This window comes from Alexandromys fortis, unplaced genomic scaffold, assembly GCF_014885135.2.
Source record: "Alexandromys fortis isolate MF-2015 unplaced genomic scaffold, M_Fortis_MF-2015_v1.1 scaffold_403, whole genome shotgun sequence".
NCBI lineage: Eukaryota > Metazoa > Chordata > Mammalia > Rodentia > Cricetidae > Alexandromys > Alexandromys fortis.
This window is the reverse complement of record NW_026068284.1, coordinates 180,552-192,158: the sequence shown is the minus strand read 5'-3', so window position 1 is coordinate 192,158 and position 11,607 is coordinate 180,552. Positions and strand designations below refer to the sequence as shown.

General features: G+C 40.5%; 2 protein-coding genes across 5 annotated transcripts in view; both read right to left on the bottom strand.

The window, feature by feature from the left end:
• Positions 1–11,607, bottom strand: part of LOC126494808 (protein FAM104A-like) — a 185,565-nt gene that overhangs the window by 10,508 nt on the left and 163,450 nt on the right. The window contains exon 4 of one of the 4 annotated variants that reach the window (XR_007590065.1): positions 5,023–5,055. The exons of the other annotated variants lie outside the window; for them this stretch is intronic. The gene's annotated coding sequence lies outside the window, so the exon portion shown is untranslated. Of the gene's footprint in view, positions 1–5,022; positions 5,056–11,607 lie in introns of those variants that run through there. 4 annotated transcript variants of the gene reach the window in all.
• LOC126494807 (protein FAM156A/FAM156B-like) overlaps positions 1–11,607 on the bottom strand; it is a 155,225-nt gene that overhangs the window by 28,865 nt on the left and 114,753 nt on the right. The window lies entirely within an intron of this gene.

Genomic DNA, 11,607 nt, shown 5'->3' with positions numbered 1-11,607 from the left:
AAAAAAAAAAAAAAAAAAAAAAAAAAAAAACAAGCAGACTCACCAAAGAAAGAAGAAGAAAGGAAATAATCAAGTTAAGGGCTGAAATTAACAAAATATAAACAAAGAAAACCATACAAAAATGCAATAAAACAAAGCACTGGTTCTTTGAGAAAATCAACAAGATTGATAAACACTTTTCCAAACTAATCAAAGGCAGAGAAAGAACATCGAAATTAAGAAAATCCGAAATGAAAAGAGTTGCATAACAACAGACACTGAGGAACTTCAGAGAATCATTAGGTACTACTACAAAAATCTTTACTCCACAAAACAGGAAAATATAAAAGAAATAAACAAGTTTTTAAATAGATGCCGCCTACCAAAATTCAATCAGGACCAGGTGAGCAATTTAAATAGACCTGTAAGCTGCAGGGAGATAGAAGCTGACTTCAAAAACCTCCCAACCAAAAAATACCCAGGACTGGAAGGTTTTAGTGCAGAATTCTACCAGAACGTTCAAGAGGTAATACCTGTACTCCTCAAAGTGTTCCACATAATAGAAACAGAAGGTTCATTGCCAAACTCTTTTTATGAACCTCCATTTACCCTGATACCAAAACCGCACAAAGACTCAACCAAAACAGAGAATTACTGACCAATCTCGCTCAAGAACATGGATGCAAATTCTCAATAAAATTCTGGCAAACTGAATCCACGAATACATCAAAAACATCATCCAACATGAACATGTAGGCTTCATCTGAGAGATGCAGTGATGGTTCAACATACAAAAATCAATCAACGTAATCCACCATATATATAAACTAAAAGGAAAAAATATGATCATTTCATTGGATGCAGAAAAAACATTTGACAAAATTCAACATCCCTTCATGACAAAGGTGTTGGAGAGATTAGGGATACAAGGATCATATCTAAATATAATAAAAGCAATATACAGAAAGTCGACAGCTAACATCAAATCAAATAAGAGAAACTCAAAGTGATTTCACTAAAATCACAATCAAGACAAGGCTGTCCAATATCTCCATATCTCTTTAACATAGTTCTGGAAGTTTTAGCAATAGCAATAAGACAACAACAGGAGATCAAGCAGATTCAAATTGGAAAGGAAAAAGTTAAATTTCCGTTATTTGCAGATGGAATGATAATGTATATAAGTGACCCCAAAAACTCTACCAGAGAACTCCTACAGCTGAAAAATACCTCCAGTGAAGTGGCAAAATACAAGATGAACTCAAAAAATCAGTAGCCCTCCTATACACAAAGGATAAAGAAGCTGAGAGGGAAATTACAGAAACATCACCTTTCACAGTAGCCAAAAATCACATAAAATATCTTGGGGTAACACTAACAAAGGACATGAAAGACCTATTTGACAAGGACTTTATGTCACTGAAGAAAGAAATTGAAGAAGATACCAAAAAATGGAAAGCTCTCCCATGGTCTTGGATAAGAAGGATCAACACAAGAAAAATGGCAATCATCCCTAAGGTAATCTATAGATTCAATGCAATCCCCATAAAATTCCCTACACAATTCTTCACAGAACTTTAAAGAATGATAGTCAACTTCAAATGGAAAAACAGGAAACTGAGGATAGCCAAAACAATCCTATACAATAAAGGAACTGCTGGAGGCATTACCATCCCTGACTTCAAACTCTATCACAGAGCTACAGTAATGAAAACAGCTTGGAGATTTAATTTGTAAGAGCTAGCTAATAGCCTTCTTCCTCCCTTCTTTGGGGCCATAAGATCCCCCAGCTCAGCAATTTTGGGCGCTCAGAAGGGGTGTTGAGCACAACCGGGCAAAAGTTTCTTTGTTTCAATATCCTGCCTGCAGCAAGGTAGGCATTTTGTCTGCAAGATACCTAGCCAGCTAAGGGCTCTGTTCCTGTACCAAAAGATCCATCAGAGGAGTGAGTGAGTTCCTGACCTGTGGCAGTAGCCTGGGAGAGGGAGCACAGACATTCCTCAACCTCCTATTCTTCCTGGTCATTCTGCAGGAGCTACTCTCCCCACTACTGCCTCCCTCTTCCTATCCCATCCCAGCTTATACCCAGGAAACACCTCCCTTCTTCCTCCCTTCTTCAGGGCCATAAGATCCCCCAGCCGAGCCGTTTGGGCATTGGGACTGGGTGATGAGAGAAACCGGGTGGGAATTCCTTTGTTTCAATAGCCTACCCGCAGCAAGGTAGGCCTTTTGTCTGCGAGGTCCCTGGCCAGCAAAGGGACCTGATCCTGTGCTAGAAAATCCATCAGGGAGCATTCGGGGGAAGAGATGGGCAGGCATCAATGTAAGAATTCCTCCAACAATCTGAAAAACATATGAAAACACTAGAACCCAGCAAACTTACAACAGGAGGACTTGAACGCCCTAATCGATAAGAAGTAGAAAAAACTGACTTTATGAAAGTGATAGAGTCCATTATACAGCAGAAGAAAAACTCCCTTAAAGAATGGATGAGAAGAATAACAAAAGTTTGAAGAAATAAGTAAATCCATAAATGACATCCTAGGAAACCAAGAAAAAACAAACAGATAATGGTAGCAGTTCAAGACTTGAAAACTGAAATGGAGGCAATGAAGAAAATACAAACTGAGCGCCGGCTGGATATGGAAAATCTAGGTAAACAAACAGAGACTGCAGAAACAAGAATAACTCAGGAAATTCGGGATCAACCTACCTCAGGATCCAGCAATACCACTCTTGGGAATATACCCAAGAAATGCCCTATCATACTACAAAAGCATTTGTTCAACTATGTTTATAGCAGCATTATTTGTAATAACCAGAACCTGGAAACCACCTAGATGCCCCTCAATGGAAGAATGGATAAAGAAAGTGTGAAATATATATGCATTAGGGTATTACTCAGCAGTAAAAACAATGACATCTTGAATTTTGCATGCAAATGAACGGAAATACAGAACACTATCCTGAGTGAGGTAACCCAGACCCAAAAAGATGAATTTGGTATGTACTCACTCATTAGTGGATTATAGCTGTAAATAAAGGACATTGAGCCTATAATTCATGATCCTAGAGAAGCTAAATAGGAAGGTGAACCAAAGAAAAACATATAGTTATCCTCCTGACATTGGAAGGAGACAAGATTTTTAGGCAAAAATTGAGAGCTTGGGGTGGGGGTGGGATGGGAGTAAGGGGAGATGGGGAGGGAGAAGTGAGAAGGAGAGGTTGGGGAGATCTTGGGGGAATGGGACAGTTGGGATGGAAGAAGAGTGGATATGTGAGCAGGGAAGTATATATCTTAATTAATGGAGCCATTTGAGGGTTGGCAAGAGACTGGACTCTAGAGGGGTTCCCAGGTGTCCAAGGAGATGTCCCCAGCTTTTTTCTTGAGCAGCTGAGGAGAGGGCGCCTGAACTAGCCTCATCCTATAGCCACACTGATGAATATCTTGCATATCACCATAGAACCTTCATCTGGCAATGGATGGAGATACAGACAGAAACCCATATTGGAGCACTGGACTGAGCTCCCAAGGTCCAAATGAGGAGCAGAAGGAAAGAGCACATGAGCAAGAAGTCAGGACCGCGAAGGGTGCACCTACCCACTGTGACGGTGGGGCTGATCTAATGGGAGCTCACCAATGCCAGCTGGTCTGGGACTGATGAAGTATGTGATCAAACTAGACTCTCTGAATGTGGCTGAACTGGAGGGCTGACTAGAAGCCAAGGACAATGGCACTGGGTTTTGATTCTGCTCCATGTACTGGCTTTGTGAGAGCCTAGTCTGTTTGGATCCTTAGCTTACTAGACCTGGATGGAGGGGGTGGACCTTGGACTTCTCACAGGGCAGGGAACCCTGACTGCTCTTTGGACTGAAGAGGGAGGGAAAGGAGAATTGGGGAAAGGGGAATGAAATGGGAGGAGGTGAAAATTTGTAATTATAATAATAATAAAATATGTTTTTTTAAAAAAAGAAAGAAAATCCAGATATTACTTCACACACCTATAAACACCTGATTTTTGACAATGAAGCCAAAAAAGATACAATGGAAAAAAAGAAGGCCTCTTCAACAAATGGTGCTGGCATAACTGGATGTCAATATATAGAAGAATGAAAATAGATCTATATCTTTCACCAAGGACAAAACTCAAGTTCAAATGGATTAAAGACCTCAATATAATTCCGACCACACTGAACCTGATAGAAAAGAAAGTGGGAAGTAACCTTCAGTGCATGGGCACAGGAGACCACTTCTAAATATAACCCAGTAGCACAGAAAATAAGAGCATCAATAAATAAATGGGACCTCCTGAAACTGAGATGGACACAGTCAGTAAGAGAAAAAGGCAGCCTACGGAATGGGAAAAAAATCTTCACCAACCCAAAACCACAGAAAGGACTGATCTTCAAAATATATAAAGAACTCAAGAAATTGGACAATAAAATTCTAAATAACCCAAATAAACATTGGTGTACTGAACTACACAGAGAATTCTCATCAGAAGAATTTCAAATGGCCAAAAGATACTTAAGGACATGTTCTTCCTTAGCTATCAGGGAAATGCAAATCAAAACAATTTTGAGATACCATCTTACACCTGTCAAAATGGCTAAGATCAAAAACATCAATGATAGCTTATGCTGGAGACATTGTAGAGCAAGGGGAACATTCATCCAATGCAGGTGGGAATGCAAACTTGTGCAATCACTGTGGAAAGCAGTGTGAGAGTTTCTCAGTAAAATGGGAATCAACCTATCACAGGATCCAGCAATTCTACACTTGGGAATATATCCAAAAGATGCTCAATCATACTACAGGATGGTGAACAATGGAGAGTGGCCTTGAGGGAAGAGAGACAGCTAATCAGCCAGAGATGAAGGCTTGCAGGAGGTATAGAGCAGCTGGGTCCTCCTTACAGAGGTTTCTCAGGCACTGGAATCTGGACGTGTCTGTCAACAGGATTCTTTTGGGGGGGGAGAGTGGGCGGGGACGGCGCGGAGGCAGACGCAAGCGGCGGGGACCGGCGCTGCAGCAGCTGTCAGCAGGATTCTTTTTCAGGCAGACTGGCTCATTACCTGCTGCGAGAATGCAGGTAAGTGGGGAAGAGGAGACAGGACTAGGTAGGCTATCAGCTCCTTACCTTGAGGAGCCAGCTAGATTTCTTTTTTTTTTTCACGTGAAATCATGTTCCACTCCCTGCTTGAGGACCCTCGGGCTATCAGCCACGCACGACTGGCCTCCACCCCCAGTGGAGAGTGTGGAAACACTGGAGGGGATATGCCAGAGGCTCTGTGGCCTTGCTGGGACTCATTGTGACCAAAGCAGTGTTTCCAAGGTGCTGTGAGTGACCTAACAGTGGAGGGATGGAAAAACTGGTCCCAAATTTTATCCTCAGGGAGTTTCTGAGGAAGGGGATGTTTATGGTTAGGCCCATTTTAAAGGAGTGAGAACCCTTCCCCACCCTCCTTTGACAGGCTGGGATTGCCTTTCTCTTAGAGTCCATGCAAGACCACTAGTTTCCATTTGTTTGTCTATGTATGCTTTGTAGAACAACACACTGAAACTGCTCCGTGTGTCTTATATGACTTGTCAAGCAGATGCCAGCAGTAGCCTGCTGCTCAAGGAAAGGTCAAAGTGAACATCTATGTATTCATTAAGACAAGTTGACTTCTTCATTTCCAATTTAAATCCCCTTAATCTCCTTTTGTTGTCTTATTGCTATTGCTAGAACTTCAAGTACTATGTTGAAGAGGTATGGCGAGAGTGGGCAGCCTTGTCTTGTTCCTGATTTTAGTGGATTGGCTTTGAGTTTCTCTTTATTTAATTTGATGTTAGCTGTCGGCTTTCTGTATATTGCTTTTATTATATTTAGATATGATGCTTGTATTCCTCATATCTCCAAGACCTTTATCATGAAGGGGTGTTGGATTTTGTCAAATGCTTTTTCAGCATCTAATGAATTGATCAGATGGGTTTTTCTCTTTCAGCTTATTTAAAGGATGGATTACATTAATAGATTTTTGTATGTTGGACCAGCCCTGCATCTCTGGGATGAAGCCTACTTGAACATGATGGATGATTTTTTTGATGTGTTCTTAGATTCGGTTTGCCAGTATTTTATTGAGAATTTTTGCATCCATGTTCATGAGTGAGATTGGTCTGTAATTCTCTTTCTTGCTTGAACTTTGTGTGGTTTTGGTATCAGGGTAAATGCAGCCTCATAAAAAGAGTTTGGCAATGTTCCTTCTGTTTGTAGTACGTGGAACACTTTGAGGAGTACAGGTATTTACTCTCCCTGGAAGTTCTGGTAGAATTCTGTACTAAAATCATCCAGCCCTGAGCTTTTTTTGGTTGGGAGGTTTTTGATGGCAACTTCTATTTCCTCGCAGCTTATAGGTCTATTTAAATTGCTCACCTGGTCTTGATTTAATTTTGGTATGTCGTACCTATCCAGAATATTTTTCATTTCTTTTGCATTTTCCAATTTTGTGGAGTACAGGTTTTGGTAATATGACCTAATAATTCTCTGAATTTCCTCAGTCTGTTGTTATGTCCCCACTTAATTACTGATTTTGTTAATTTCGGTGTTCTCTCTCAGCCTTTTGATTAGTTTTGATAAGGGTTTGTCAATCTTGGTGATTTTCTCAAAGAACCAGCTCTCTGTTTCATTGATTCATTTGTTTTCTTTGTTTATATTTTGTTGATTTCATCCCTACCTATATTTGATCATTTCCTGTCTTCTACTCCTCCTGGGTGAATCTGATTCTGTTTGTTCTAGAGATTCCATGTGTACTGTGAAGCCACCAATGTGAGCTTTCTCTCTTTGCTTTATGTGGGCACTCAGTGCTATGAACTTTCCTCTTAGCACTGCTTTCATAATGTCCCATAGGTTTGGATATTTTTTGCCTTCATTTTCATTGAATTTGAGGAAGACTTTAATTTCTTTCTTTATTTCTTCCTTGACACAGGGTTGGTTTAGTAGCTGACTTTTCAATTTCTATGAGTTTGTAGGCTTTATGAAAGTAGTCTGATTGTTAAATTCTAATTTTAATCCCTGGTGATCCAATAAGACACAGGGGTTTGTTAATTTTCTGAGAAATTGCCACACTGAAATCCAAAGGGGCTGTACCAGCTTGCATTCTCACCAGCAATGGAGAAGTGTTACCTTTGCACCACAACCTTTCCAGCATTAGCTGTTATCAGTGTTTTTTATCTTGGCCATTCTTACAGGTGTAAGATGGAATCTCAGAGTTGTTTTGATTTGCAACCTGTTGAGCGGTGGGGCTGCGTCCCCAACACCCTGGCTGCTTGGCTAGCTTATGCCCGAAATAACAACACACAAACTGTATTCATTTAAGAACTGCTTGGCCCCTGAACTCTAGCCCTTACAGGCTAATTCTCGCACCTGGACTAGCCCATTTCTAATGATGTGTGTAAGCACCCCAAGGTGCGCTTACCAGGAAGAGTCTAGCCTCTGTCCATCATGGTGTCTCTGCTCCAGAGAGCAGCTGTTGGGTCTGTCTCGGAGCAGAGCAGAGTCTGACCTCACTTCCTCTTCCGCCCAGAATTCTATTCTGTTTACTCCTCCCATCTATGTTCCAAGCCATGAGGCCAAGCAGCTGGTTTATTATAACTTAACCAATGAAATCAACAGATTGATATATGATACTCCCACATCAGCAACCTTCCTTAAGACTTAGTAATACCATTTTGGGTATATGTCCAAAGTGCTCAATCGTGCCACAAGGACATGTGCTCAACTATGTTCATAGCAGCATTGTTTGTCATAGCCAGAACCTAAGAACAACCTAAATGTCCCTCGATCTCAGAATGGAAAAGTAAAATGTGGTACATTTACACAATGGAGTACTATACAGCAGAAAAAATAACAATATCTTGAACTTTGCAGAAAAATGGATAGAGCTAGAAAACATCATTTTGAGTGAGGTAACCTAGACACAGAAAAACAATTATCCCATGTATTCACTCATAAGTGGTTTTTAAATATAAAGAAAAGTAAACTAGCCTACAAAACACAATCCCAGAGAACTTAGACAACAATGAGGACACTAAGAGAGACATACATGCATCTAATCTACATGGGAAGTAGCAAAAGACAAGATCTTCTGAGTAAATTGGGAGGATTGGGACATTGGGGGAGGGTTGAAAGGGGCAAGACAGGGAGGGGTGCAGAGAAAAATGTAGAGCTTAATAAAAAATCAGTTAAAAACAAAACAAAACAAAAAGACAAAGAGGGTTAATCCATTTTTTGTATCTGTGGAGGTTTGCTTTGTTACCTAGTATGTGAACAATTTTAGAGAAGCTTCCATGAGGTGCTGAGAAGGATGTATATTCTTTTTTGTTTGGGTGGAATGTTCTATATATGTCTGTTAAGTCTATTTGATTCATTACATCTGCTAGTTCTCTTATTTCTCCGTTAAGTTTCTGTCTGGTTGACCTGGCCATTGGTGAAAATGGAGTGTTGAAGTCTCCTACTATTAGGGTGTGGGATTTGAGGTGCAACTTAAGTTTTAGTAATGTTTCTTTTACATATGTGTGTGCTCTTGTATTAGATGTTTGGGATGAAGTCAAATTTTAATTATTTGCAGATTATTTGATAGTGTACATCAGTGACCCCAAAAACTTTACCAGAGAAATCCTACAGCTGATAAATACCTTCAGCGATGTGGCAGGATACAAGATCAACTCAAAAAATTAAAAGTAGCCCTCCAATACACAAATGGTAAAAAAGCTGAAAGGGAAATCAGAGAAACGTCACCTTTCACAACAGCCACAGATAACGTAAAATATCTTGGGGGTAACACTAACCAAGGAACTGAAACACATATTTTACAAGAACTTTAAATCTTTGAAGAAAGAAATTGAAGAAGATACCAGAAAATGGAGCACTGGACTGAGCTCCCAAGGTCTAATTGAAGAGTAGAAGGAATGAGAATATGAGGAAAGAGGTCAAGAACATGAAGGGGTCATCCACTAAAACAGTTTTCCTGAGCTAATGGGAGATCACCAAATCTAATCGGATTAGGAAGGAACAATCATAGAACCAAACTAGTCCCTCTAAATGTGGTTGACAGTCGCAGGGCTGGGAGACTTAGGAGCCACTGGACGTGCCACTGGGATTTATCTCTGGTGCATGTGCCGTCTTTTTGGGATCCTATTCTCTTTGCATTTACACCCTGCTCAGCCTAGATGCAGGAGGGAGGGACTTGGACCTTACATAAAACAAAGTGCCTTACCCTCTTTAAGGTGGGAGTGTGTGTGAGAAGGAATGGGGGGAGAGGAGGGAGTGGATATTTGTATTGGTTTTTTTTTTCCTTTTTAATTGATTTTTATTGAGCTCTACATTTTTCTCTGCTTTCATCCCTGTCACTGCCTTCCCACCTTCAGCCCTCCCCCCAAGGTCCCCATGCTCCCAATTTAATCAAGAGATTTTTTCCTACTTCTCATGTAGATTAGATCTATGTAAGTCTCTCTTAGTGTCCTCATTGTTGTCTAATTTCTCTGGAATTGTGGTTTGTAGGCTTGTTTTCTTGGCTTTATGTTTAAAAACCTCCTATGAGTGACTACATGTGATAATTGTCTTCTGTTTCTGGGTTTCCTCACTCAAAATAATGTTTTCTATCTCCATCCATTTTCCTGCAAAATCCAAGGTGCCATTATTTTTTCTGCTGTATAGTACTCCACTGTGTAAATGTACCACATTTTTCTTATCCATTCTTTGATTGAGAGGCACTTAGGTTGTTTCCAGGTTCTGATTATGACACTCAATGCTGCATGATTGAGCATCCTTTGGATATATACCCCAAAGTGGTATTACTAGGTCTTGAGGAAGGTTGTTTCCTAGTTTTCTGAGAAATTGCCATACTGATATCCAAAGCAGCTGGACAGTGTACACTTCCACCAGCAATACAGGAGTGTTCCCTTTTCCCCATACCTCTCCAGCATAAGTTGTCATCAGGGTTTTTGATCTTGGCCATTCTGACAGGTGTAAGATGGAATCTTAGAGTTGTTTTGATTTGCATCTCTCTGATGACTAAGGATGTTGAACATTTCCTTAAGTGTCTTTCAGCCATTTTATATTCCTCTGTTGAGAGTTCTCTGTTTAAATCTGTACTCCATTTTTTATTGTATTATGTGTTCTTTTGATGCCCTATTTATTGAATTCTTTGTGTATTTTGGAGATCAGACCACTGTCTGATATGAAGTTAATGAAGATCTTTTCCCATTCTGTAAGCTGTCGTTATATCTTGTTGACCGTGTCCTTTGCTTTACAGGAGCTTTTCAGTTTCAGGAGGTCCCAATCATTAATTGTTTCTCTCAGTGTCTTTGCTACTGTGGTTATATTTAGGAAGTGGTCTCCTGTGTCAATGCGTTCAGATATACTTCCCACTTTCTCTTTTATAAAGTTCAGTATGGCTTATGTTGAGGTCTTCTAAAAAAATTTAATAATGAAAAAGACGTGTTTAATTTGTGTGTCAATGTGAACATCTGTGTATTCATTAAGATGTATTGAATTTGTATATTTATCCAGGCTAGGAGGTAAGGTCTCCTGTAGCTCAATCTGGCCACAAATTTGCTTTAAAACAAGGATAATCTTGAGATTTTTATCTCCAAATTCCTCATCCCAAATGTCACGATTCAAAACCCAAGCCACCAAACCTGCTTTATATGAAGCTTGGCATCAAAGGCTTCCTGCATCATAGCCATCTCTATCAAAAATGGGCAGTCCCAGCTTCACTAAAGGGATGGTAAGAACAAAAATAATGGGTTCCTCACTGCATTGCACACATAAATACCATTGTACTTAGTCCATACTCACAAGTTCCATTGTCCTCACTTGTCCCCCACTGCCCTTCTGCTTAGCCCCTTCCTCACCAAAACAGAATCTCTGGAGAGCCAATCATCATCTACAAGGGCAACATTATCCTTCATTAGTGATGGCCACAGAATTAGAGTGTTATGGTCACCTTTTTGTCCTTATCTCTGTTTCTCTCATTGATATTCTGAAGTGGAGGAGTGAAGAGGGCTTTGGCATGCTGTACTCAGGGAAGGATTAACAAGTTCTGGAACCTCCATGCAAATCTAGGCATGTTGGATCTTGACTGCTGTGCTGTGTCGCCATCTACTAATGACTCCCAGCTCAACATCTGTACCTCCATCTTGGTGATGGTCCTCAGTTTCTAGTCTCCTCCCAGACCACTCTTCGTGGATATTCTCAGGGACCCTGTGCACCAACATGAACACACACTCGTTGAACATTTGAAAATGTATACCTCCTCTAGTCTCGGGAGTTTTTGAAAGGCTCCACCACCTACTGAACTGGAACAGTGCCTCAGAATCCTCCTCTGCACCCACCATCCCTAAGACATGCATACTGTCTAGATGACATGCCAATTCCTCTCTCACCCTCTCTGCCTCTTCTCCCCACTTCTTCACTCTTATTGTTACAAGAAGACATGCAGTGACATACAGAGGGTTCCTGAGACACAAAGACCTCCCCACAGGTTGTCATGGCATTGCTACTTGTACACAGTATGGAAGCGTGTGTGGTGAGTATGTAAGCATGTATGATGATTGTGCAGGTGTGCATGAGTATATATATATAT